General features: G+C 35.0%; 1 long non-coding RNA gene across 3 annotated transcripts in view; it reads right to left on the reverse strand.

Annotated features, from left to right (window-relative positions):
- LOC107974460 (uncharacterized) overlaps positions 1 to 27,889 on the reverse strand; it is a 380,241-nt gene that overhangs the window by 160,609 nt on the left and 191,743 nt on the right. For all 3 annotated transcript variants that reach the window (XR_010156735.1, XR_008547646.2, XR_008547647.1), the window contains exon 5: positions 2,598 to 2,976. This is a non-coding gene — a long non-coding RNA (uncharacterized LOC107974460). The remainder of the gene's footprint in view (positions 1 to 2,597; positions 2,977 to 27,889) is intronic.

The raw sequence follows: 27,889 nt of genomic DNA on the forward strand, positions 1-27,889 counted from the left end.
ACTCTCCACCATGTGACTGTGTTAGAGACAGGACCTTTATGGAAGTTATTAAGGTAAAATGAGAACATAAGGGTGGAACCCTGATCCAATAGAACTGGTGTCTGATAATGCTATGAGAAAGATGAAAAAGAAAATAAATTTCTGGATTCGTGAGATAAAAATATATTTTTTTATTTTATTATTATTATTATTTTGAGATGGAGTTTTGCTCTTGTTGCCCAGGCTGGAGTGCAATGGCCACACCCCCCGCTTCCCAGGTTCAAGCAATTCTTCTGCCTCAGCCTCTCGAGTAGCTGGGATTACAGGCATGTGCCACCACGTCCAGCTAATTTTGTATTTTTAGTAGAGACAGAGTTTCTCCATGTTGGTCAGGCTTGTCTCAAACTCCCAACCTCAAGTGATCCACTCGCCTCAGCCTCCCAAAGTGCTGGGATTACAGGCATGAGCCACCATGCCTGGCCGAAAATAGATTTTTTTAGAAAGCATGGTGAAAAGCATTGTTGTGGGGATGAAGTGCAAAAAAACTTATGTTATCTATGGCCTGGAAAATATTAAACTCTTTTGGGCTAGGCATAAAATATGTTAAACTTGCAGGTGAGGTAATTTTGCAGATCAGGAGGCTGCAGAATTTTTTTTCTTTTTAATTCCCTGCTACCTGTAAAGGAGTTATGTGGAATAGGAGCCTGTCAACACTGATAAGACTGGTTTGTTTTACAAGGTCTTTGGCAAATGAACCTTTGGCAAATGGTCTCAAAGTCCCTGACAGTTAACTCATTCAAAACCATACAATTATTCACATGAAATATATCTTAAATAATGTGTCTTTAAACAGAAATAAACATAAAACAAGGTTAAATATTGATTGTTTGATGAAATGTTTCTACCAGACACTTGCAGGAACCTAAACCTGTGTTTCCCTTAGGAGCAGTTGTTCCCTAATTACTAATTCAGTGTTTGCAGTGACCTTAGAAAACATGACAACCATGAATAATGAGAATCATCAGCTGTATCTGTTTTGAAAGCTCTATTTTTACTTTAAATTAGAATCTGTGTTTGTTTTTATTTTTACATATCTTATTTTCTCATTTAAGGAAATATCATTCATCATTACATTCAAGATTGAACCCTTTACTAGACTCTTTATCCCAGTTATTCATTGCTTTTATTGTTGTTTTTGCATAAGCCTCTCAAATAATTATTTTGAATGTTCTTTATTCTTTCCCTAAATTCCAAGTTTCCATCTCTTATAACTCTCCTTTAGTCTAAATTATTTCCTTTTCTATTTCTTTAGTGTAGGTCTGCTAGTGATAAATTTCTTAGTATTTTTTTTTTTTTTTTTTTTTGGCCAGAAAGTGCTGACATTGTGTCTTCATTCTTGAAATATATTTTTGTTAGACACAGTATTCCAGGATAATCATTCTTTAGTTTCAGCATTTTAAAGTTATTTTCTACTACCTTCTGGTCTCTAATGTTTCTTATGCAAAGTCAATGAAATTTCAAATTATTGTTCCTGTGAGTGTAATAAATCATTTCTATGGTTGTTTCCACAATTTTATCCTTATATTTGGTTTTCAGTAAGTTAAATATGATGTGGGGTTTTTTTACTATTACCCTACTTGAAGTTTTCTGAACTTTTTTAATACAAATGTTTATGTCTTTCACCAATAACAGAATTTTTCAACTATTATTTCTTAATTTTTTTTCTGCTCACTCTGTTTTCTTTTTCTGGAATTCTAATTACACAATGGTAATAAGGCTCATGATACTATCCTACCAGTCTCTTAAGTTCTTGTCATACCTCTTGAATATTTTGTCTCTTGTTAAATTTCACTTCAATAGTAAATTGAAGTTTCACCTATCGTCAACTCAATTTCACTGTCATTTTTTCTCCTTTCCCATTTGCTAATAAATCTAGCCTGTGTGTGTGTTTGTATGTATTGATATCATACTTTTAGTTGTAGAATTTTCATTGGTTCTTTTAAAAAGATTTTATTTCTTTACTGAGGTTTCCTATTTTTAGTGTATTATTAACATATTTTACTTTATATACCTGGGAATCATTAGTCATATGGCTGCTTTAATATTCTTATCTGCTTATTCCAATATCTGGGTCAGTCTCCAATGATTACATTTTCTCTTGATATTGGATCATATTTTTCAGATTCCATGTGAGATTGTGATTTTTTTCATGTGTTCTATCTAGGACTTTATGAATTATATGTTTTAGAGACTCTGGATTCCTTTATGTTCTTCTGAAGAGTATTGATTTTTGATAATAGCAAGTAGTTAACTTAGCCATTCTCAAACCCTCAACTATGAAATTTCAGTTCAATTATTTTATTCCTAGGTGAAATTGTAATAAAATCTACTGTGCATGCAGAGTTCAGGGATGAACCATAGATTTGGGTGGCATGTATCTACAAAAACCAGGAGCCTCTCTTTAGCTCTCTCCTTCCTGGATATTCCTCCTCACCTTTTAGCTGTGGTAGTTGTTTTTCATACTCTACACCATTTCTCCCTATGTAGGTTTTAGTCATGCCATATGATACTGACTGCTGCATAGTCTTAAGCTATAAAAAATTTCCTATAAAACTTACCCAGTATCTGCATGATTTGGGTTGCTCTTTGATATTCAGGAAATTGTTATTTTTATATTTTGTCCAGAGTTTAGAGTTGTTGTCTGTGGGAGGGATGATCCACTTGGAGCTACTCAGACATAACCATATGCAGAAACTCCATTTCTAAATTCAGTCTTCTTCAAGTTTATATAAGTGTACAAGTCAGCTCTTCTACACATAATCGACCACAGAAATATCAGTGGCATACAACAATAAACATTTATTCCTTATTCATCAGTCTTCATGTCAGCTGGGACAGTTCTACTTTGAAATGCAAATCAAATTCAGGTCTTCTTCCTGTGTTTCATTCTGGGGCCAAAACTGGAGGAGTAGGAGCTCTCTGAGACATGTTCTTCTCCTAATGCAGAGATTGGAAACATTCAAGGAACAAGCAGAAACAAAAAATGATTTCTTTTAGGCTTAGTCTTAAATCTGGCACACAGCCCTATCATTTCCTCCTACATTCCATCGGTCAAAGCAAATTACATGACCAAACCCAACATCAATGAGCAAGAGGTACACTCTTTCCATGGGAGAGGTAAAATTTTATATTTACCGAGAAATAATTTAATCTGCCAAATTTAAGTCATTCGACTAAGTTATGGGATAAAAGAATCCTACTCTTGAGATCCATAAAAATCTAGTGAGAAAGGCATAGAAATTTTTTTGTAATGTGGTAATTTTATGATAAAATATCAATCCTGGCTTATTTCTATTTCTATAAATATTTATCTCTCTATTTATGTCTGATAGAAAAGAAATGATATTATAAGCAGGAAAACTATGGGCCAATATCCTGCTGGAGTACACATACAAAGATTTTTTTACGTTATTAGCAAATAGAATTTAGTTGTATATAAAAGGCATAATATACAATGATGATGCCAGGTTTATCTCAGGTATGCCAGGTTGGTTTAACACATTTATAAAAATCAAGCAATGTAATTCACTCAGATTACCAAATAAAGCAGGAGTAAAAGCATATAGTAATCTAAATAAATATTAGAATGACAAAAGTCATTATTCACAATAAAATATCAGAATAAATTATACAGAGAATAATTTTCCTCAACATCATTAAGGAAACAGAAACATTACAGCTAACATCATACTTAATAATGGAAAAGTTAATGCTTTCTACTTAGAATTGGAAACAAGGCAACTGTGTCTGCACTTTCCCCCAGTGTTCAGCATTGTACTGGAAATCTCAGTCAATGCAATTAGACAAGCAAAAAGCCTTAATTAAAAAAAAAAAAAAAAAAAAACTTAAAATTGGAAGGAAGAGGTAAAATAGTCTTTTATTCAAAAATGGCATGATTTTTTTTTTGTAGAACACCCCCTGAAACCTATGAAAGCGGTAATAGAAATAATAAATGAATATAGCAAGGCCGTAGAGTACAAGATACAAAAATTTTTATATGATAGCAAAATAAAATTGTAAATGTAGTAAAAAACTCATTTCAGCTTAAAATAGCATTCAAAAATATTAGAGGTATTTTAACAAAATACTTGCCAAATGAAACAATTTTGCTAAAAGAAGTAAAAAAGCATGTAAGTAAGTGGAGAGGTAAAGCATGATCATGATTCAAAAAACTCAATATAGTTGTCAATTTACCCCCAAATTAATCTGTAGATTTAACACAAATCTAATGAATATTCCAGCAAGTGTTTTTGTAAAATTTGGCAATCTGATTATAAAAGTTACAGAAATGCAAATGACCTAAAATAGCCAAAGCAATCTTTAAAAGGAAAAACAATGGGGGAAAAATCACCTTACCTTATTTTAAAACTGAATATAAAGCTATAGCAATCATAGTAGGATAAACTTAGCAAAGGGATAGACACAGATTAATAGAACAAAACTGAAAGTTCAGAAATAAACACACACACATATGGTCAATTGGATGTTGACAAAAGCATCAAGGTAAAGTAAAACCTTAATGACATGCAACTGCATACATATTCAAATGGTTACAATTTAAAATCATAAGCATGAATGTTGCCAATTATATGGAACAACTACATTGCTGGTTGGGAAATGAAATTGTAAAATCACTTTGCAAAATATTTTGGCAATTCCTCATAAAGGGAAACATGTATTTACATATGACCCAATAATTTCATTCCTATTTACATAAGAAATAAAAACCTTCTGTCCACACAAAGACTTTCATGAAAATGTCTTTAGCAATTTTATTTATAATAGTCCCAAACTGAAAGCAATTGAAATGTTGATCAAAAGGTAATGAGCAAGCATAATACAATATGCAATGCCATGAAATACTGCTCAGCTACCAAAAGAAACAAACCACTGATACATACATTTTGTCATATGAAACAATTCAGAAACTTTATACAGAGTAAAAGGAGCTAGACACAATGAGTATATAATTTATGATTCCATTGATATACAATTCTAAACATTTCAAACTAATCTATTGTGATACTGTTAAGCAGTGGCAATGGAAATGTTCTTTGTGTTGACTGAAACGGTAGATTTACAAGTGTATACATCTGCCATAACTCATTGGATTGCGTCTGTAAATGGATACTGACTATAGTAAAGCTGAACAACATGAAAAAGATTAAAAGTATGCACCTTCATTTGTTACTACTTAGTTCATACCTCGAATTGTTACTTGGCAATAACTAATAAACTGGTGTGTTTTCAAAGCTGTTATTGAATTCTTTTACTTGAGAGCATATCAAGTGATTTCCCATGTATTCTTTCAGGTATACAGTAATCTTCATAACATTGAATTGTAGGCTAGGCAAATTATTTTATTCCCACTTTAAAAGTAGACACTCTGAAACATAGTGAGGTTAAGTTATTTGTGCAAGGTCACCCAGCTACTAAGTAGTAGATTCAGAAATCTAATCCTCTCCTTTTCTCTGTTCATCACTCTAAGTAATTCACCTGCAATTTGTGTGTGTGTGTGTGTGTGTGTGTGTGTGTGTGTGTGTGACAGAGTTTTGCTCTTATTGCCCAGGCTGGAGTGCAATGGCATGATCTCGGCTCCCTGCAACCTCCGCCTCCCAGGTTCAAGCGATTCTCCTGCCTCAGCCTCCTGAGTAGCTAGGATCACAGGTGCCCGCTACCATGCCTGGATAATTTTTGTATTTTTAGTAGAGATGGGGTTTCACCATGTTGGCCAGGCTGGTCTCAAACTCCTGACCTCCTGATCCTACCGCCTCGGCCTCCCAAAGTGCTGGGATTACAGGCGTGAGAATTGTATATATGTGTAATTTGAATAATTTTCCAATTTGAAAATTGATGTTATTTTCTTTGTTGTACTTTGCAAGACAGAGCGTTGCATAGTTGACTCATCACTACTTAACTTTGTTCTCATTTAACCGCAGCTATTGTAAACAACTAGTTCCATTTGCAACCCACACATGGAGAGAACACTGCCTCCCATGTACTGTTTTTATCTTGGGTGGTTAATGATCCTGAATCCAACATCCACCAAGGTTATAGCTCAGGGAACTCTTTCAAAGCACCCGTTAAAGAGGGATTTTTTTCCTGCCTCTCAGAAGCAAGTTCTATGTCAACTACTGCTTTCTGACTCATCTGCCAAGTCCAGCACATTGCATTATGTCCTAAAGGCAATAGAGGAGTAAGCCAACCCATCAAATTCCTGCCATCAATTTGGTTTAAGCCAGGAGATTATTTCTCCTGGGAAGGATGTTTCACACCCTTCAAGCAATCCCTCGGACATGTTAAATATGTTTCTCCTTGTATGAGCACTTTCTATTTAATACCAAGCAAAAAAATATATTTTCTGAACCAGATATTTTCCTTATAGTTGTGCATTTGCTGTTAGTAAGAAGCAGAGGAGATTTAGTTGTGTGGGTATACGTGTGTGTGTAAGAGAGATGGGATGGGAGGAAAAGAGAGAGAAACGAAGAGGGAGACGGGGGAGGTGGAGAGGGAGAGGAAGAGAAAGAAGAGAGGCTATTAAAAATACATGTCTATTATTTATACATTCTGGAAGTAATTTCTGTACCAATTAAGAATGCTTTCAGGGTGTTCTTTATGACACGATATTGGGGAAATTTAAAAAGTAATTTACTTTAAAAAATAATACATATCCTGTCTATTAAATGTATAATTTTATGGAAAATTACATTCTCAAAAGAGAGAATTTTTTATGGAATACATAACTGTAAGATAATTTTCACAAATGTGGTAAGCAGAAAATGTCTCCCTCCCCAAGATACCCTTGTCCTAACATCTAGAATCTATGAATATGTTCCTGTACATGGAAAAAATAAAAAAGAGACTTTGCAGATCTGATAAAATTAAGTGTTTTGAGATGGGACGATTATCTGGAATTATCCCAGTGACTCCATTGTATTCACAGGAGTCCTTACAAATGAAAAGGAAACAAGATGGTCAGAGTCAGAAGGAGATTTGAATATGTTGCTGTTGGCTTTTAAATGGGGAAGAGGTCATGAGCAAGGGAAGGGAAGAGGTGCTCCCTGGTAGTCTCCAGAAGAAAAGAAATACAGCTCTGCCAATGCCTTCATTTTAGCTCTGTGAGAGCCATTTCAGATGTTTGCATTTCAAATTGTAAAATCTGAGTTGTTTTAAGCCAGTAAATTTGTGGTAATTTACTAGAGCAGCAATAGGAAACTGACACATACAAGAATAGATGCAGAAAGTACTTGGATCTTTTTATTTCACTTTCATTCTAAGTAGATGACTGTTTTGCAGTCTTCATGGCTTGGAATTTTAACTGGGGGAATATGGAACTGGCTGCATCAATTTTTAAGGCAAAATTGAATTGTTTCCAGGAAATCACCAATCTTCACTATCAAAGGGGTATTAGGAAATATTTATCACCCTTCTGAAATTTGATACTATTTTCTAGGAGTGTACTTAGGTAGCATTTGAGCTCTCAGAGTCCATTTAGGTTTCTAGCATAGAGTAAGTGCTTAGTCTATACTTGTTAAATTAATGGTTGGAGAAAATGTCTGCCTACGAATAATTTGTAGGAAAGGGATTAGATAATGAATAAAAACACCTCCTCCACTAGCTGATTCGTGTCTGAGTGGCACCTTTTATTCCTGTGGATTAAGACAGAGTGCATTTTTAAAGAAATGAAAGTGTAATAAGGAGTGATTCGCATATTAAGTCCATATGTTTTAGAGGCAAATAGCATAATAATGAAGGGGCATAAAGTCGCAGTGTATAGTGATCAAAGTGCAGGCTCTGACATCAAACCACATTGATTCTAAGGCCAGATCTTTTATTTATAAGCTGTGTGGCTTCAGGAAGTTACTTACCATTTGTGTCTCATTTCCATCTTACATTAAATGAAGAAATAAGTGTACTTAACACAGAAGCTTATGGTGAAACATAAGTGATTTACCACAAGCAATCTGCACAGAAACATAGCAAGCATGCACTGAACACACAAAAAAGCTCAGACACTTAGGAAAAGGTAAGTCCCAGGTAAAGTGAAGTGTAGTATTTCAGATAGTTGTGCAAGTGATTTTATTTTTACAGAAAATAATAGAAGTTGTTCATGGGATGCTGAAAATACACTTCTTTATGGAGACTTTGGCCTAGTGTGAGTTCTGGGTATTAAAACAATCTAACAGTAGTATTTTAATCTCTTAGGGATACTTTTTGAAAGAGTGAAGAATGTATATCTCAAAATTTGCCAGATTGTTATATTGATTATTTCAAGTTGAAACATTGAAGAAATTGTAGTTTCAGAAAGGGATAGCTGACCTGTCTCTTCCAACATGTAGCAAGCCTAAAGATTCCTCTGGAAGGAGTACACTAACAGTACCAGGAAGAGAAAATAGCCCTTATCACCAGAGACTGGGAATTGAGGGCTGCAATATCCCTGAATAAATATACTTAACCAAGTGGCCCTTATTTTCTGCTAGATTTATATCCCACATATGTTTCCTGACTCCCCTAGAAAATTTGCTCCCCCAGGGCCATTTCTTCTCAAATTTGTCATTCTTTGTCTAAAACTTATAAAAGCATCTTGCTTTGGCCACTTCTTTGGACTTCACTCCACGTACATGTAAAACTATACTTTCCTCTTGTTAATCTGCCTGGTGACAATTTAGTTTCTAGATACAGCCAAAGAGCCCACATGAGAGCTTAAACGGGGATGATCTCTGGTGATGTCTGCTCCCCTACGCTTTCTTCTTTACCATCTTCCCATATATGTCTTGGCTTTTGATGACTTTTACCCTTTTTAAAGTCATGGGCTAACATTACTAACCTCTTTAACAGGGGAAAAAGAAAGCAACGTGCTCAGTTAGTATGACATTCACTGCTGGCGTCTAATCAATTAATTGAAATAAAATCTGCAAAGCATTTAAAACAAAGTAAACATCAAAAATATTGGCTGTTGTTAAATGGCTACTTGTATATTACACCAAGTCATAGTAATGTTGCTCTAATTACGTACTTGTATGCTACCATGGCTGTGGAGCACAGACAGAGTTTGTGGACAGTACAACTCCAAGGGGGCACTATTGATATTATTTAGGAAATGACTACTGACTTTCAGTTTGCTGTTGATAAAATGCTGTTATTCCTTGTAATGTCCATCTACTACCGTATTTTAAAATTATTGATTTACAAGGAATACAAAATAAAATGTACAGATTTGAAATTTTCATTTTGACAGACATTGACAATTATATGCACCATGTAACCACCATCCAAAACAAAATATGGAACATTTTTATCATCCCAGAAATTTCCCTCTTTCTCATTACAGGTAAACAAGAACCTGCCCCAGAGTTAGCCACTTTCTGATTTCTATTGCCCTCAAATAATTCTTTGTTCTTAGACTTCAAATAAATAGAATCATGTAAATGTATTCTTTTGTGTTTGGCTTATTTTGTGCAAATTAATGTTTATGAGAGTCATCCAGTTGTTGAGTGTATCAATGACTCACTTTTTTATTGGTGGAGCAATATTCCGTTCTATGAAAATAGTAATAAAATTTGTTTTTCGGTTGCTTCTTGAAAGTAATGGCAAAAACCACAATTACTTTTGCACCAACCTAACAGTAATTTGATTTGCTTCCATTGTGGGACCATAATGAATAAGGTTGCTACGAAATTTCTTGTTAAATATTCTATGTTGATATGGATTTTCACTTCTCTTCAGTAAATGCCTGATTCAAGATAGGTCATAGGTCCAAATGCAGAAGCTAAAACTATAAGGCTTCTAAAAGAATAACAGGAGAATATCTTCAAGCCATTAAGAAAGGCAAAGATTTCTCAATAGACACAACAGTACTCAGTAGAAAATAACAAAATTGATACATTGACTTGATCAGAAAAAAATAGTCTCCTTATCTGAAGACGTCATTTACAAATGAATAAGCAATCCAAAGAGTGGGAAAAAATGTTTGCAATTGGAGCATCCAACAAAAGATTTTTGTCCAGAATATATATAACTAACACAAATCAACAATAAAAAGACAAAGGCAGAGTAAAAAGCAGGCAAAACACCTGAACATATAATTGACAAAATAAGTTATCTGTTAGAGGACTCGAATTACCTAAGTTCAGGGCTTATTTTACCCTATGGTTTTCTGACCATGTGATATTGGGAAAAAAATTAGAAAAATAAATTGTAACAAAATAGTAAGTCCAGGAGCAAACTCAGACATATATTTAACAACTTCCCTTTTTAACCCGTTATTCCATTGCTCTCAGTAACCCATTATTCTCACTGTCCCATGTCAATGATCTCCTCTCACCATACAGTAACTTGGGCTCCAAAGTATCCACTTTATTCTATCTCCTGGTTTTCACTAGAGTACATGTTATCAGCCACCTATTAAGAAATCATGTTTTCTCACCAAAATAACTCATAACATGCCATAGTTGTCTGGTAGTTTATTTAATTCTATTTGTAGGTTGAAACTTATCTGTTAATACAACTATACCTGAGTATTGATTAAGGAGATAAAGGGAAATAAGCACTGTGAGAATGTAAGTAACACAATAAAAAGGCAAGAACTATGTCTTGGTCACAACTTAAGTCACACCACATAGGAGCCCTGACTCCACCTGTGTGGAAAAACATAATCCAAACCTCAGACATGTGACTGGAAATGATAGGAAACATGAGATACGCTACTTTCTACTAAACTGGAACCTGTAGAGGCCAGTCTTTATTCATATTAGACTTACTGAAATAGCCTCAGTTTCTGGTCTCCTGAGTAATGTGGTGTGATGAGCTGTTACCACTTTTTTTTCAGATTTGCTTTTGCTTATTTATTTGTTTGTGTTGGTTGGTTGGTTGGTTGGTAGGTAGTGAGGACAATATTTAATGATAAGGAGAAATACATATAACATTAATTGAAACAAATCAGAACATGTATAGAATATGTACAGTTGTTAGTACTATTTTTAATTGCATGATGTCTATTCAAGGATTAAAAATGAGAGTAGTAAGCCACAGTAATCAGTAGTAACTGGGAAAAACGGTAATCTGACTACAGGGTTATCAAATCTAATGCTTCTTGGTCATTTTGCAGCAGTGTTATAAATCTTGACTTTGGGAATTATTTTCAGTTCCACAGATTACTTCCCATAATATAAATCAAAGGGAAAAACATTGCTGGGTTGAGGGGTGGATGGGTGGATGGGGTGGGTGTTCAGGCAGAAAGGCAGGAAGACAGGTCCCAACTGGGCCTTTTGGAGAAAGATGATTATAACCAATATGCAAGCACACTAAGAACAGGTATATCAGGAAGAGGGAATTATTTCTGATAAGTTTACCAAATACTTTTATATATGTTACATCATTTTTAAGTAATGTGGCAACCCTTTACAATAGCTATTATTGTAGATTGGTTTAATGATTTCCATTGATTTACTTATTTATTACTGATGAAGATCCTAAGTTTGAGAGACATTGAGGAATATTCTCAAAGTCCCAATCAGCACTAAAATTTTATCCTAAATTTGAACTGATCTGACTCAAAGCCCCATATTGTTCCCACTAGCAAGGCAGTATTGTCTGATGGTTAAAAACACAGCTTCGGTGGCAAGATTCGTGGGTGAAAATCCTGGCTTTCTTTCTCATTCATCGTTTAAACTTGAACAAGTCATTTGCTCTTATATGCAACATGGGAGTAACAGAAAACCTATCTCATAAATTAGTTGTGAGGATTAAAAGTGTTACTATAGGTAAAGCCCTGATAAGAGTTCCCAACACATTATGAGCTCAATAAATGCCTGCTCTTGTTATTGTGACACTGTATAACTTCTAGTATGTATGTGTGTGTGTGTGTGTGTATGTATCCACTTAGCATGTTGTTATAATGTCTGAATATATTTTAAGTGAGTTGAATGGTAATGTGTATTTCTCCTTGAGACAGAAACCTTATTTACTTATTTGCTTATTACACACTAAAATTTTTTGGAAAGAAGAAAAATAAATATGCATATGAGATAGTGGCAAATGTGATAATTATCTTCTGACTGGATAAGCAGTAGACTGAATCATGCCCAGTTACCCAATTAGCCACCATCGTCAAAACTATAGTTGCTATCTTGGCATAATTGTTCATATTTTTTTGGTAGAAACATATGGAGTAACTGTACACAGCACTGTCTGACAATTAAAATCTAAATGATCATAGTGCTTCAAGATGTCCTCGGACTAATTAGAAAAGTGATTGAAGAGGCATAATTTGAAAGTTTGTCAGTATTAGGGATTAACTGGTATTCTGCTATTAGATATTTAAACTTAGACTACTTTTATCTAAAAAATTATTAGTGTTTCACCATGTTTATAGGAATGAACTTGAGGAAACAAATCCTAAACAATTATTTCTGCTTATGAAGAACTTATCTCCAAAGCATGGCTTCAGATTTTTCACTCAGAGCAATGTAAGCTCTTAGGGGAACATTTCCAGAAATGTTAGAACTGCATAACTCATATTTGTTTGGGGTTTTTTGTTTTGTTTGTTTTGTTTTGTTTGTTTTGAGACAGGGTCTCACTCTGTCACTCAGGCTGGAGTGCAGTGGTGCAATCTCAGCTTACTGCAACCTCCACCTTCCAGGCTCAAGGGACCCTCCCATCTCAGCCTCCCAAGTAGCTGGGACTACAAGCATTCGCCACCATGCCTGGCTAATTTTTTTATTTTTTATTTTTTTGTTGTTGAGATTGGGTTTCGCCATATTGCCCAGGCTGGTCTTGAACTCCTGAGCTCAGGCAATCCGCCAGCCTCAGCCTCCCAAAGTGCTGGGATCACTAGCATTAGCCACCGTATCCGGCAGGTAACTCATGCTTTTCTATGTTTTCCTTTTCTCCCTTTACATAAATGTTCCTTCTTCTCTAATCCAGAATATTAAATTGCAGGAACAATATTGTAGACTTCTTAGATTTTCCAAGTATCCTCTGCAGTTTCTCATGAGGTGCTGGGCATGGAGTTGTTAGGAATGCATATTTGATGATCTCTTCAAATTACTATGATTTGGTTTCATCCCTTTGCTTCACCTTTTTTCCCTTTGAGAAATCTTCATTTTTTTCCCATATCCTTTCCTTCTACCTTTAGCTCAATTCTCCATTGAGTTTGTCTATTCTTCTCCATTAGGCCAAAATACACATCTGTGGTTCTTAATACTATCTTCATGATGCTTTCAAAGAGAAGCAATATATTAAGCATTTTATTCACTTGTTCCCAAATAGCAAATGCTTACTATTTGTTTGGCTCTCTATTCCAGATTCTAAGAGTGCTTATGTAAAGAAAGCAAAAACAAATTCTGCCCTCATTCTGTGAGGAAAACATGAAAGAATTCTCAAAAGAAGATATACAAATGGCCAACAAGCATATGTAAAAATGCTCAACATCATGGACAAATCAAAACCACAGTGCGATACCACCTCACTCCTATAAGAATGGCCATAATAAAAAAATCAAAAAATGATAGATGTTGGCGTGGATGCAGTGAAAAGGGAACACTTCTACACTGCTGGTGGGAATGGAAACTAGTATGACCACAATGGAAAACAGTGTGGAGACTCCTTAAAAAACTAAAAGTGGCTCTACTGTTTGATCCAGCAATCCCACTCCTGGGTATCTACCAGAGGAAAATAAGTCATTATACGAAAATGATACTTGGACACACATGTTTATAGCAACACAGTTTGCAATTGGAAAAATATGGAACCAGCTCAAACGCCCATCAGCTAATGAGTGGATAAAGAAAACATGATAAACATAACATGGACTACACTCAGCCATAAAATGGAACAAAATAATGGTATTTGCAGCAACCTGGATGGAAATGGAGACTGAGACTATTATTCTAAGTGAAGTAACTCAGGAGTGAAAAAACAAACATCATATGTTCTCACTCATATGTGGGAGCTAAGCTATGTGGATGCAAACATATAAGAATGATACATTGGACTTTGGGGTCTCGGGGAATGTGTGAGGGGTGGCAATGGATAAAAGACTACATATTGGGTACAGGATACACTTCTCAGGTGACGGGTGCACCAAAATCTCAGAAATCACCACTAAAGAATTTATTCATGTAACGAAACACCACCTGTTCCCCCAAAACCTATTGAAATGAAAAAATAAAAAAGAAACTACACAAACAAACGAATGAAACAAGAGATGGAGATAGAGATTACTGGATTGGAAAGGAGAGGAATAAGGAGAATGGCTTCTTTGAGAGAGTGGTGTTTGAGCAGAGGTGTAAAGGATGAGAAGAGTCAAGCTTGAAAATATTTGTATTTGAGGCAGGTGGAACATCCCATGAAGAGTCCTGAAATGGGAACAAAATGATGTTTTTGAAAAAACAGGGAGAAAACAAAATGCCTAGAAAGTGGTTAACAAGTGTGAGAGGATGCGTGAGTTCAGAGTTCTTTGTTACGGAGATGAGAATCTACTCTAAATTACGTTAGGAAATGAATTAAGAAATATTAGGAAGCTCATCTCTAAGAAAGCTGTAGAGTCAGTCTCAGCAGGTTGGAGCTGCATACATGCCCACATTGTGGGCATTGCTCCAGTGAGATGATCACTGCCTCTGCTGCTCAGCACAAACGTGGCAGCTCACACCTTTAAGGTTGGATACAAGGTTCCCAGGACTCTGCCTCCATCCCCACCGAAGAATGCATTCTGCACTGTATGCACTTCCCCCTATTGCTTACTTCCAAATCCAACGTCTCCCAAACTTTTCTGATTGGCAGAGCCAAGGTAATCTAGCCAGCCAATACGAAGCCTGAGAGATGGCGTTCTCACTTCTAACTTGAGAACAAGGCGCTGATTAGGAAACATAGGAAGGATGTTCAGAAGATACCAGATCATTGAACATGTGATAAATAGCCACTAGATCACAAAAAAATAGGATTTGTAAAATGTTAATATAATGTCAAGTGTATTATGATTTTCATATTCTCCCCCAAATTTTGCAACATAGAAATAAGTAATTGAAAAATACAAAACATACATGACTTCCCCAGCATCACAGAATTAGTGAGAGAACTAGAGTGTCAGTATCAACGATGTGTGGCTGAATTTACAGAGTGCCTTGGAAGGCTATTTAATCAGCAGGGCTATCTCTGTCAACATGAGCAAGGGCTGCTCCCCACTATGTCAAATCTCGTTGGCATCATCAACTGGAAGTGAGGCCTATCTCTTGAGAATTGGCATATCACTTCCGTGGGACACTGAGGTGGAGATCATTGACCATTGTAAGTAAGTGTGGATTATTAAAAGACTTGCAGAAAATGAGTCCTTCTCAAAAGTATCATTGAAATACTACACTTCTATAGTTATAACTACCATGTTGCTAACATCACCAAGATCATTTTTAAAGAGGGATTGAAGACATTTTAAAATTCATCAATATACCAAAACAGTTTTCTTTTCATGAATTTAAAATGTATTATATTTGCAAATCAGCTGAACATCTTCAGAGCCTATATTTATGTGACCAGAAAAGTGCCTACCAGATACTTATTACCAGATGATGTAATGAAGCAAAGATGTGAATCTTTTAGGACTTCATCGAATGCCTTAGAGAATGACACTTTTTCCAAAACTCCATTTTGCATACAGTTAAGAAATAGTTACATTCTATTCATCCCACAGAAATGTCTATTACAAGTAAAACACTTGCTATTTTAAGGCAGTGGAAAGGAAATACGATTATGTATCAGAATAACCTGGGGGAAACGTGCTAAAATAAGGACTCAGGGTTTCACTGCAAGAATCTGATTCATTGTCATCTCTCAGGGGCCCAGAGATGCAATACATACAATGCATTCATCGGTAATTGGATATTATTATAATATGTCCCCAAGCAAATTTCTTACTGAAATCACATGATTTTCATCTCATCAGAGATGTAAAAAGTAGGAGTTACTACAAAAATAGGCCTCAAATGTTCTGCAGAAGCCATTTCAATGGTGACTACACAAAGGGCATGATGAAAATTGATCTTCCTGAGACATTACACAGAAAAGTCCTCCCTTTTCTCTGCTAAAGTCTACACACCTCTAATCATTGAACACTCGTTTAAAGTAATCTTTGGCAAAGCTCTATAATAGTAATAAAAGCGTGAAATATTAGTCTACATTTACTAGTTTTCCACAAGTAGTTTCAGATTTTTCCGGAAGAGATATGACTCCAGATTGTTCCTAAGGAATTGCATCTAAAGATTTAAAACACTAATTGCAACAAAGAGAATAGATGCCATGGTCAAAGACAAATTTACTACTAATTCACTTCGTCTTCATATTTTATCTAAATTAAAAAAGGAAAGGGAAAGGGAAAATTGGAGATCGGCATTGTACTGGAGGTCAAAGACAAATGTGCAAAAATATTTCTGCTCTTCTCTGCCTTACCTTCATTCTGAGTGCCACAAACAATAGAGAGAGAAACAGTGAAATTTCTACTTGAAAACCCTACTCAAGTGAAGGGTACGTTCCTTACTTAAATTGTATAACATCGCTGACATTGTCTTTATTTGGCATGATGTTGTCCTTGCTTTCTTTTAGAGTATTAAAAAATATTGTTAAAGTTTTTAATAGGTTTACTCCCAATGTTAGCTACCTTAGTCACTCAAGTGTTTTTCTATATAATCACTCATTCTTAAAATATGAATTAACCTACCACAAAAAACCAAACCCCATGTTTAAGATAATGCCACCATAAATTGATGAGGAAGTAGGGGTGCGTATTCCATGTTTAAATTTTCTTTAGGTAGATTAACAATAAAGAAAAAAATGTAGGACAAGAGATAAAACATTAAGGACTGATTTAAAAAACTAATGAGATGATATTCAAAACATAATAGGATATGTTTAAAAAAAGCTACAATTAATTTTTGAAAATTATAAAAGTAGACCAATCTCTAGGACACATAGTAAAAATGTAAACAAGATGAAAAAAATTGGAAATGAGAAAAGAACTATAACAATACAGAGATTTTTATAAGAAAATCATGTTTATAATTATAGTTAATACATATAAAATTCTATATTTTTGTAATAAATCAATTACCCAAACCAAAGCTTTGAAAACTAAAGTCTAATAACTACATAAGATATACAGTAAGTTATCAATAATTTGCCCTGTTAAAAGAATTTTGGATTATATTGTTTTACACATATCATTATAGTTTTCTATGCTACAGAATCTAGTCCTGAAACTAGAAATTAGGAATGATTCCTTAAATAAAAGCTATGCATCAATGACACCTGTTAAATGCAACTATGGAAACCCTAAAGAAAATCCAGTCCGACCATCATCTTGACTACCTAGCGTTTATCCCAGGAATAAAAGATGTGTTTAATATTAGGATGTCTATTTATGTAGTGCAGATATCAATAAGTAGAAGAAAAACATGGATATCATAGACGATGTCAAAAAGTATTGCCAAAATGTATTGATTGCCAATTTAAAAGAAATGTTTTTACATAGAACAACCTCATAAAACAATAATTTAATGTACCATATATACTTATAGTAAACATCTAATGCTTACATTTACAGCAATAAGTTTCAATAATGTGTACCCCCTTTCATAGAAATATTAGGAAAAAATCAATATCTGACTTTAAAAGAAATGGAAATAGTTTAATACCAAGAACCATAGTCACAAACACCAATGCAGAAGATAAAATTGAATATTATTAATATTTTAAATTTTACCAGAATAAGGCAGAAATTGAGTAACAGGTGAAAAAAAAAGGGTCCAATTATAAAAAAAAATACCATCATAGGGGACTGAATCTCAATCATATTACAAATTACATTAAAGAGAAATAGACTAAACACTTCATTTTCAAGCATAAGACTGTCAAACTTCATGAAATGAAAAAAAGGTAAGATTCAGGTATATGGTATTTGCAAGAATCATGTCTGTGACTTTAAAACAATGATTCTTGCAAATTTTGTAAAAACTAACAAGCCTATTGTAAAATTTTTTTGGGGGAAAGGAAAAGAATATTGAACAGCTTGAATGGCCAAAACAACCTTGAAAACAAAAAGGAAGATCAAATTTAAAGGACTCATAATACCTAATTTCAAGACTTACTACCAAATTAGGTAATAAAGATAGTATTTTATTGGTATAAACATAGACAAATAGATCAATAAAAAGGAATACGGAGTCCAGAAATAGACTCTGGACAACTGATTTAAGTTAATTTATTAGGTAAAGGAATCTTTTTAATATGTTCTTAGAACAACAGGACAGAAATTTTAAATTTTAAAGACTTCTAATTTACCTTTTTTTCCTTCAGAACTTATGTTTTGTTGTTATGAACAAAGATTTCTAGGACAGAACAACAACAAAACATAAGTTCTGCAGGAAAAAAAATGGTAAATTAGAAGTCTTTAAAATTTAAAATTTCTGTCCTGTTCATCAAAATGCCAATAAGAAAATTATATGAAAGACACAGACTGTGAAAAATATTTGCAGCACACATGTCTGACAAAAGCATTTGCTTCCAGAATATAGAAAAACGTTTATAAATCAATAAATTTACAAATGAACAATGTGGCAAAAAATGAGCACAAGATTTGAACAGATACTTTACAAAGGAAGATCTATGAATGGACAATAAACACATAAAAATATGTTTAATGTCATTTGTTAGAGAAATGCAAATTATAACTACAATGACATACAGTTTCACATCAACTAGAATGACTAAATCAAAATGACTAACAAAGGCAACTACTGGTTAGGATTTGCAGCAAGCAGTTATTTCATACATTATTGAAATAATGGGAGTATAAAATGATTCAACATTTTTGGAGAAATGTTTGTTATTTATTTATGATATTCACCATACATCTATGCCATGACCCAGGCATCCAAAAGGAAAAAATACACAAATACACACAGAAATTGGAATTTTATTCAATAATTTAAAAAATGAACTACTGATAGGCACAATGATTTTTCTGGGCCTGTTGTGGGGTGTGGGGAGGGGGGAGGGATAGCATTAGGAGATATACCTAATGTAAATGACGAGTTAATGGGTGCAGCACACCAATATGGCACATGTATACATATGTAACAAACCTGCACATTGTGCACAGGTACCCTAGAACTTAAAGTATAATAAAAAAATACATATATAAAAAAAGTCAAATGTCTCTAAGTAAATCTAAAATTCAGTATAATAACCATCCAAATACCAACAAGACTTTATGTGATATTTTGTCATACAGTGTAAATAAAACATTTCTACATGAAGAAAAGAAAAAGCAAGACACAAAAGAGTGCATACTAAATGACTCATTTCTGCAAAATATAAAAACAGACAAAATTATTCTAAACTGATGGCAATTTGATAATAGTTGATGGAGCACTGGAGAACAGAACTGACTGGAAGGGAACATAGGGGACTTTCCCAGGAGATGGAAAGTTAATCTTGCTGTAAGTTGCGTTTACAGGTCATATGTCATTGTCAAAGCTCTTTGTTCTGACCAGTTAGATTTGCGCATTATTTATGTTAAATATATCTCAATGAAAATAACAAGAGAATTTTAAATATTTTGTGTGAAGTTTAAATAGAGCAACTTAGCCTGGGTGGCATTAGACCAGCTAAATAAAATAAACTTGCACGTTATTATTACTTGGCTTTTTCATTATAATTTTATCATACATTACCTTTAGATATGCCCCCAAATAGCTACAGAAGCTTTTCGATAAAAAGGCATGACAGATATGAAGGAGACTTAGAGAGCATCTTGAAAGAGAAGCAGTATATCACAATAATGGAAAGAACTGATCATGCCTTTCAGAAATAAAAAGAAAACAGCCTTTCATGAAAAAAGATATTTGTATAAAAATAATCTTATCTCTCAAGCATTAGCTTATCTTGAGATATTTAAAACAAGCACAGGAAAGGCATGTTTATATTTCTAAATAAGAATAACCAAATAGTTCACTTTTGGTCTGAGAATTGGTATTCTAAGATATATTACCATATATCATGTTTTGGTTGATTTATAAGAAGGCCTTGAGCTTAGAGGTTTACCAAAAACATGCCCACACAGTCTTAGTTCTGGCAATCAGATTGCTTGCACTATAATTAGATAAGAATTTAATAATATTAAATAAAGTTGAGTAGAAAAACACCACAGATAAATTAGACAAATAGGATTTATAATATTTCACTTATAAAAGCTACAACATTATTTAGTAATATGCTTGAGTTTTCAGAGTCAGAATAACCAGAATAGACCTGTTATCTAACTGGGACAAGAATTTGAAAATGAAAACCTGTAAAATTTTGGAAATAATCGTTGTTTTGCAACAGGACCCAGATTTTTTAACGAGTTTGCTTTTGTACCCATCTTCACATGCCACACTGGGACTGTACAGAGGAACATGAAGCTTGTTAAAAATAAAAGACCAATGAGTCACTCTCCAGGGGGATAAAAATAGAAGGAGACTAACAAACATAATCTGCAAGAAAATTAGTTCAGCAGCAGGTAGCAGGAAAAAAAAGTATTAATTGTCAAATATGCAGAAAAGTAATAGGAACTGAAGAGGGAGCAGTTTTATGGAAAAATAGCTGGGCTCACTAACATGAAGAGAGTACATATCAAATGCAATGGGAATTATACAAGGTTGATTTTTTTTTACCTTCTAATCAAATAAGTGTCTTTCAGAAAATATGACTGATGAATCATGAATCAATTCTAATGTGCAAGTAATTCTTCTTGGCATTAATTAAAGAGAAATTGCCCTTTACTTAAAAAAAAAAGTGCAGAATGTCAGAATGGAACTAGCAGGCACTAATATGTCATAAATTGTAAGAAAAATAATAAGAAATGTTATTATGTAAAGTAGATAGAGGGAAAGGATTTAAACTAGTCTTAAGTTACTTTTGTTTGTTTGTTTTGACTTTAAGGCTCTTTTACAGTTCCCTAGAGCAGTTGTATTTCTTTCACCTTGGTAGAGGATGAGTGTATGTTCTGGTTTTATAGCTGACTTACAGGAAAGACTTTCTTTTTATTAACTTTATTTTCAAACCCAAAGGCATTTTGGAAGTAGTATAATTGTGTAGAAATGAATTATCTCCTTTGTGGTGCTTTAAGCATCTTGATTATCATCCTCCAAATTACTTTTGTGATCTCAAAAAAGGAAAGAGATAGCTGAAAGTCAGATATGTTCATTTTTTGTTGATTTTTCTGTTTTGTGCAATTATACAAATATGCTCAAACTTCATTTAATTTTAAACTGTTTAAATGGTATCGAAATATATAATATAAAATCCATAAGTTTAGCAAATATTTTCCATTAAAATAAACTAATGTTCCACAAAGACACTTAATTTTCTTGGTCTATCAATATCTATGCCTCTAGAAAATCAGTAATTTATTGCTCTAGTCCAGTAGAAAGCTGGCAACATTGTTGTTTACTCACTAAAAATTTAACAAAGAAAAAAATCATATTAATTTTTCTCTGAAAATTTTTAGCAATAAACCCACTGTTTATTTCTGTGAAGATCTTGTTCACAGCAAATATTTATTGTGCTTCAGGTTTATTAATGTAACATCTTTCTTTCTTTCTCCTTCCTTCCTTCCTTCCTTCCTTCTGTCTTTCTTTCTTTCTTTGTTTCTTTTGAAAGAGTCTCACTCTGTTGCCCAGGCTGGAGTGCAGTGGCTCACTGCAACCTTTGCCTCCTGGGTTCGAGTGATCCTCCTGCCTCAGCCTCCCAAGTAGCTGGGACTACAGGCATGTGTCACCACGCCTAGCTAATTTTTGTACTTTTAGTAGAGACAGGGCTTCACCATGTTGGCCAGGCTGGCCTTGAACTCCTGACCTCAAGTGATCCGCCCGCCTCAGCCTCCCAAAGTGCTCGGAGTACAGGCGTGAGCCACCGTGCCTGGCCTAATGTAACAGGTTTCTTAACTGACTAGTGTATAACAAAAATTTTTGAAGGACCAAAGTCTATGCCATGCAGCGGCTCACAGATTAGGCAGAGGGGACATGAGGAGAGGTGTAAATCCAACATTAGAGCAACAAAAAAATGATGAAATCAAAATATAGAAACACGGAGAGGATTCTGACATACTAGACAATGCCAGTAATGTTGTTTTTTGTTTTTCCATTTTTTGTTTTTGTTTTTGTTTGTTTTGTCTTTTATTTTTCCCCAGAGGAAAAAGCAGTTTACTGAGAAGCTTGGAAAGAGGAAAGGAGGTGGGACAGAGGACATTTCCAGCAGAGGAAACAGAATGTGTAAAAACATGATAAACATGAAAGAGACTGACACGGGGCACATATTGGTGACTAATGACTCAGGCAGGCTGCACCAGGGGTCCCAGCTCAGTGGCAAAGGATGAATCTTCCCTGATAGAGAGAGAACAATAAAATCTCATAGACTGCATTTAAGGCACTACAGTTTATCTTGAAACACATAGGAGGGACCATTTTTCAGAGGCCATTTAGGGGAGAATCAGGTAGTAAACTCTGTAAGAAAGGATAGTTGCAAGTAGTAGAGTGGTCAGCAGAATTAAATCTTACCAAGGCATCAGGTAAAAACTGAAACAAGGTTTTTTAATTGTTGTTGGCAATTAGGTAACTGGTGGGTTTTTCTTTCAAAACTAGAAAGTGAACTCGATATAGGTTGGCGGCTTCTACTCTGATTCAACTCTAGAAATATCAGAGGAACAAAAGTGGGCATACTTAATCATAGAACTCTCTCTGTCTCTGTCTGACACACGTACACACACACACACTAAACTGTGGCAAACTGTTGGGGAGGCAGAGGTGGTGGTATATCTGTTGTGTATGGGGTGGGAGGCACAGAAGCAGAAGAAGGTCAGGCACTTTGGAAGGCGGGTAAATGGGGCAGGGTTTCTAGAGAGCCACTCGGCTCGTGACAGATCATTGCCTATTCTGAGCCAACAGAACTTAGAACTAAGTAGTACCTGAACTTTCCTTCTCACCCCTGTCATTCCCCCAAAGGTTAGATAATTTCAAAGACACAAAGATAAGTGAGTGAGGTAGGGTGTCAACCCAGTCTGTGTTCCTCTGTGTGTGTGTGGCGGTTGGAGAGTTGGGGAGAAGACAAACAATAAAGAAGCATAGGGCAAAATTATAACAAGAGAAGCTCTCTAACCTGAGGTGCATCTATCAGAGCCCTGTCGTCCCTCCTTAAGGTCATCTGGAAACTCAAAAGCTAGGGTTCAGCCTTTTAAACTTCACCACTTTACACAATTATGAATATAAAAATTGATAGCCTCTCTTCATAGGCTTTTCTCGACCATCCAAACATTCTAAACTGCATACTCACCTCAGTCTCTGTCTGGCCACCTTGCATTATTTACTGCCTAACCCCTTCAGCATCAGAAAATTACTACATCTTTACAAAAATAAAAAATAAATATAAATACATAACATATAAATAAAATTTAAAAAATAAAATAAAAGACTGGGTCTTGCGATGTTGCCCAGGTTAGTCTCAAACTCCTAGGCTCTAAAAAAACTCCCACCATGGCCTCCCAAAGTGCTGGGATTATAGGCACGAGCCACCATGCCTAGCATCATTTTAACTATTTTAAATGAATGTATAAGTTAATAGAAGGCAAAGCCTTTGGAAAATGTTGGAGAATGACCCGGGATGTTAATAGATAATAACAGTGGGAAAGGCTAGAAGGTGTTTTAGCTGGTTATCATTCATTAAAGGAGTAGAGAATTTTACAGAGGGCTAGAAAAGCTGTATTTTAGAGTGGACTATCTTGACTTTACTAAAACTATTCATTGCTGATTCCAGCCCCAAGGTACATGAGAAGTAGTGATAAGGCAAATAGGTAGAATAATTTTTTGAAGAGGTTAAGAGGATGATAATATTTCTTGGAAATACAAGTTAATGAGGACATAGTGTTAAGGGTAAGTGGGGAGTTAGTGCTAGGAGGATGTTGGGTAGGAAGGTTTGGAAATGTAAATGAAGGTACTGCAAAGGTGTGAAGGAACTTGCATGTGGGTTATAGCTTAAGGATGACAAGAATCATTCATTCAATGTAAAAGAAACATTTACGGGGCACCTAGGAACTAAAAGCAAAATAGTGATATATTTTCAAATTTTAGGGGTCTGGCAAGCCAGTGGCAGTGGGAAATTATTCCAAGCATCACATTAACAAATGCATATATACAAACTGAGATAAGTATCTGACCAAATGAAGAGAAAAAAACATAAAAATACAAAATAAATTATGCTATAACAGCATAATGAGGAAGAGATTTTGACCTCAGACCTCAGAGTAAGAAGGAGTTACCTACGGGGAGAAAGGAGGCAACAGATAAAACAACACGCACACCATGGTGTTGCAGGGAAAATGGCCCATTCCAGAAGTTCACAGAGGGACAATATGACTGGCGGCCAGAAGACCAGGAGGTGGAGTCATAGAAGAAAAAAGCCTAGACAGAAAGCAAGGATTGGGCCATAGAGAGATATTTTGTTTTGTTTTTAACTATATTTAAAGTTGTGGAGGATTTCAGTTTTTGTTTGTTTGCTTGTTTTTATTTTTAACTTTTTTGCTCTGCAATGAGAATGATTAAAGAGTCAGATAAAAAGGGCCAAGTTGTGTATTTTGAAAATGTACCTTGGCTGAGATATATACAGGAATGGAAAGGTGGGTACGAGGGATGAGGGAGGCCTGTCAGGATGCTAACATAGAGAGAGAGAGAGTTGGCTCGGACTAGGGTGCATTCCGTAGAAACATACAAGTTGGCAGACTCAAAAAGATATTTAGGAGGGAGAATCCACAGGATTCAGTGACAGATTTGTCACAGGACAGGTGTGAGGAGGTGGGAGAAAGTCAAGGACCTGGTGTGGGCAGGAAGATTATGGGTTCAGTCACAGACCTGCTGAGTTTGACAAACCTTTGAAGCATCCATGGGGAGACTGCATGTTTCACTGAAGTCTTAGGTAGGGAGAATACAGAGGAAGAAAATATAGAGAGCTTAGAATAAACCTTTGAGAAATTCCAACATTTGCATTAATCAGTGAAAGGTACAAAGCAGCCAGAAAGACGGGAAAAAAACTAGACGGTGTGATATCTAAAGCCAAGGGAAGAGACTTTCTTTTTCCTTTTTTAATCAGCTTTATTGAGGCATTGTTGATAAATACAATTTATAAGTTTAAGGTGTACAGTGATGATTGCATACACAAATATATTGTGAAATGATTACCACTATCAAGCTAGTTAATACATTTATCATTTCACCTAATTACCTTTTTTTGTTTCCTTTGTAGTGAGAACATACAATATCTATTCTCTTAGCAAATTTCAGGTATTGTTAACTATAGTCACCATGCTATACATTAGATTTCAAAACGTATTCATCTTATAACTAAAAGATTATACCCTTTGAGCAATCAATAAGCAATGAATGGTCAACAGTGTCCCAAACTACTGAGAGGTCTGTTAAAATAAGTCCTGGAAAATTTCCCATGCATTTTAGCCTCTTAAAAGCAACTGGTGCTATTAGAAATTATAATGAAGTAGATTAAGGAGATAGTAGGAAATGGGGAAATAGAAACTGCACATACAAGTTTCAAGGATTTTGCTATGAGAAGGTGATACATGGAAAGTAGTGGGAATGAAATGATTGTTTTAAACACATGAGACACTCGAGCATGTGTAAACATTTTAGATAAATCTGGATGAGAGGTAGTGGATGAAAATCTGGGGGGAAGGATGAATAATAAGTAAAGAGAGGATTGTGAAAGGTGAGAAGGATAGGTTTTAAAGTCCAGGAGGGGGACTTGCTATGTGTAGAAGAGATGCTCCTTTACATACAGAGATGAGATGTAAAGTTTGCTAGCAGGGAGTTAAAGAATGTTTATATCAAATGAAAGCCCAGGTCAACCACTAAGAAGGTGATGCGTGCAGCCATGGGAATTTCATGGTAGCCTGATGTCCTCCAAGCTGCTCCGTCTAGAACACGGAAAAGATCTTTCCTAATACCCCACAGCACAACAGAGATCAGGCTGTAGGTGGCATACTCTAAAACTATAATACAAATTTAACATACTCTCTCACAGACACACACACACACACACACAATCCTAAGGAAACAAAATAACAAGTCACAGGCATTTCAGCTATAATCCATGTTTAGAAAAAAATCCACCCCTCTAGGTTCATATTTATGTTAATATATATAACTTATGCAACATGACATCTCAGCCTTAAGCAACTGCATAATCAAATGAGTCCAACAAAGTTTCCTGCTCCCTCTAGGCAACCTATTATATTACACAAAATATATTCATTTAATTAATAACATTTTCTAATTGTTTATTTTTCAAACATTGAAGTGACTCGGGCATTTGAGATCATTTAATTTTACTTACATTTGTTTAACTTAACATAGTTATTATTTTTTCATAGCATAAATGTTATGCAAATCCCATTTGTAGCAATATATACATGATGATGAAATGCAACTGAGCATTTTTTAAAAATACTTTTATTTTAGGTTAAGGGGTACATTTGCAGGTTTGTTGTACAGATTATTTTGTCACCCAGGTACTAAGCCTAGTACCAATAGTTTTTTTTCTGATCCTCTCTCTCTTCCCACCCTCCACCCTCAGGTAGGCCCCACGGTGTGTTGTTCCCCTCTTCGTGTCCATGTGTTCTTATCATTTATCTCCCACTTAAAAGTGAGAACATGTGGTATTTGGTTTTCTGTTCCTGCATTAGTTTGCTAAGAATAACGGCCTCCAGTTCCATCCATGTTCCGAATGCAAATGACATGGATCTCATTCTTTTTTTTGTGGGAGTATAATATTCCATGCTGTATACGTACCACATTTTCTTTATCCAATCTACCATCGATGGGCATTTAGATTGATTCCATGTCTTTGCTATTGTGAATAGAGCTGCAATGAACATACACATGCATGTATCTTTATGGTAGAATGATTTGTATTCCCTTGGGTATATACCCAGTAATGGGATTGCTTAAAACAGACATTAAATGGCTATCTAACCAAAAATATTATCAACTACCATGCCTGGCCCAGCATAGTTGTTATTAACAGAATAAAACAAAGAAATATTTTAAATGCAACAAAATGTCCTAAAAGATTTTTAAAACAATGTAGAGATAGAAAATTTGGAAATAATGAACGACTGACAGAAGTATAATATCAAAACTTGTGCTTGCTTTGCAATTTTTAAACAAAAGTTAAACATTTTTCCAACCTAAAGGAAGATACACAACATATGGAGGGGCTTGTAGTCCAGGAAAGACAATGGGATAGTAAGTGAGCACCTGGCTAGCCCAAATGAATTCAGATCTAATCCCAGATGGAAAGCACTTGCAGGTAGAGAGAGAAAATTATTTTTGTTATCATTTTTGTCCTCATAACAATTCTCTGAGAAAGATAAAATATGAACTGTCTCCCCATGTCCAGCTCCTATAGTTAATCTCCACCTGTCCCTCAGTGCACTGCTCCCAGAACCACAGGACTCAGGGCTAGCAAGGGTCCTGCAGATCATTTTTATGAATTCTTCTGTTTCACAGACAATGAAACTCATCCTGGGAATAAATGGGGTTGCTCAAGGACACTGCTTTATTTAAGTCAAAGTCACTGAAGAACCCAGATGTCCTAATATTAAATGAAGAACACTTTTAACTCCAATTTGGTGTTTACTTGTGAAAACTGATTGTAATAAACCAAAGTATTTAATTTCTATTCCTCTATTTCTATAACAATTTGAGATAAGTGAAAACACTTGCTCATGAACTAAAGCCTGGCAGATATTGTCCATATA

The sequence above is a fragment of the Pan troglodytes genome, chromosome 3 (genome assembly GCF_028858775.2).
Source record: "Pan troglodytes isolate AG18354 chromosome 3, NHGRI_mPanTro3-v2.0_pri, whole genome shotgun sequence".
NCBI lineage: Eukaryota > Metazoa > Chordata > Mammalia > Primates > Hominidae > Pan > Pan troglodytes.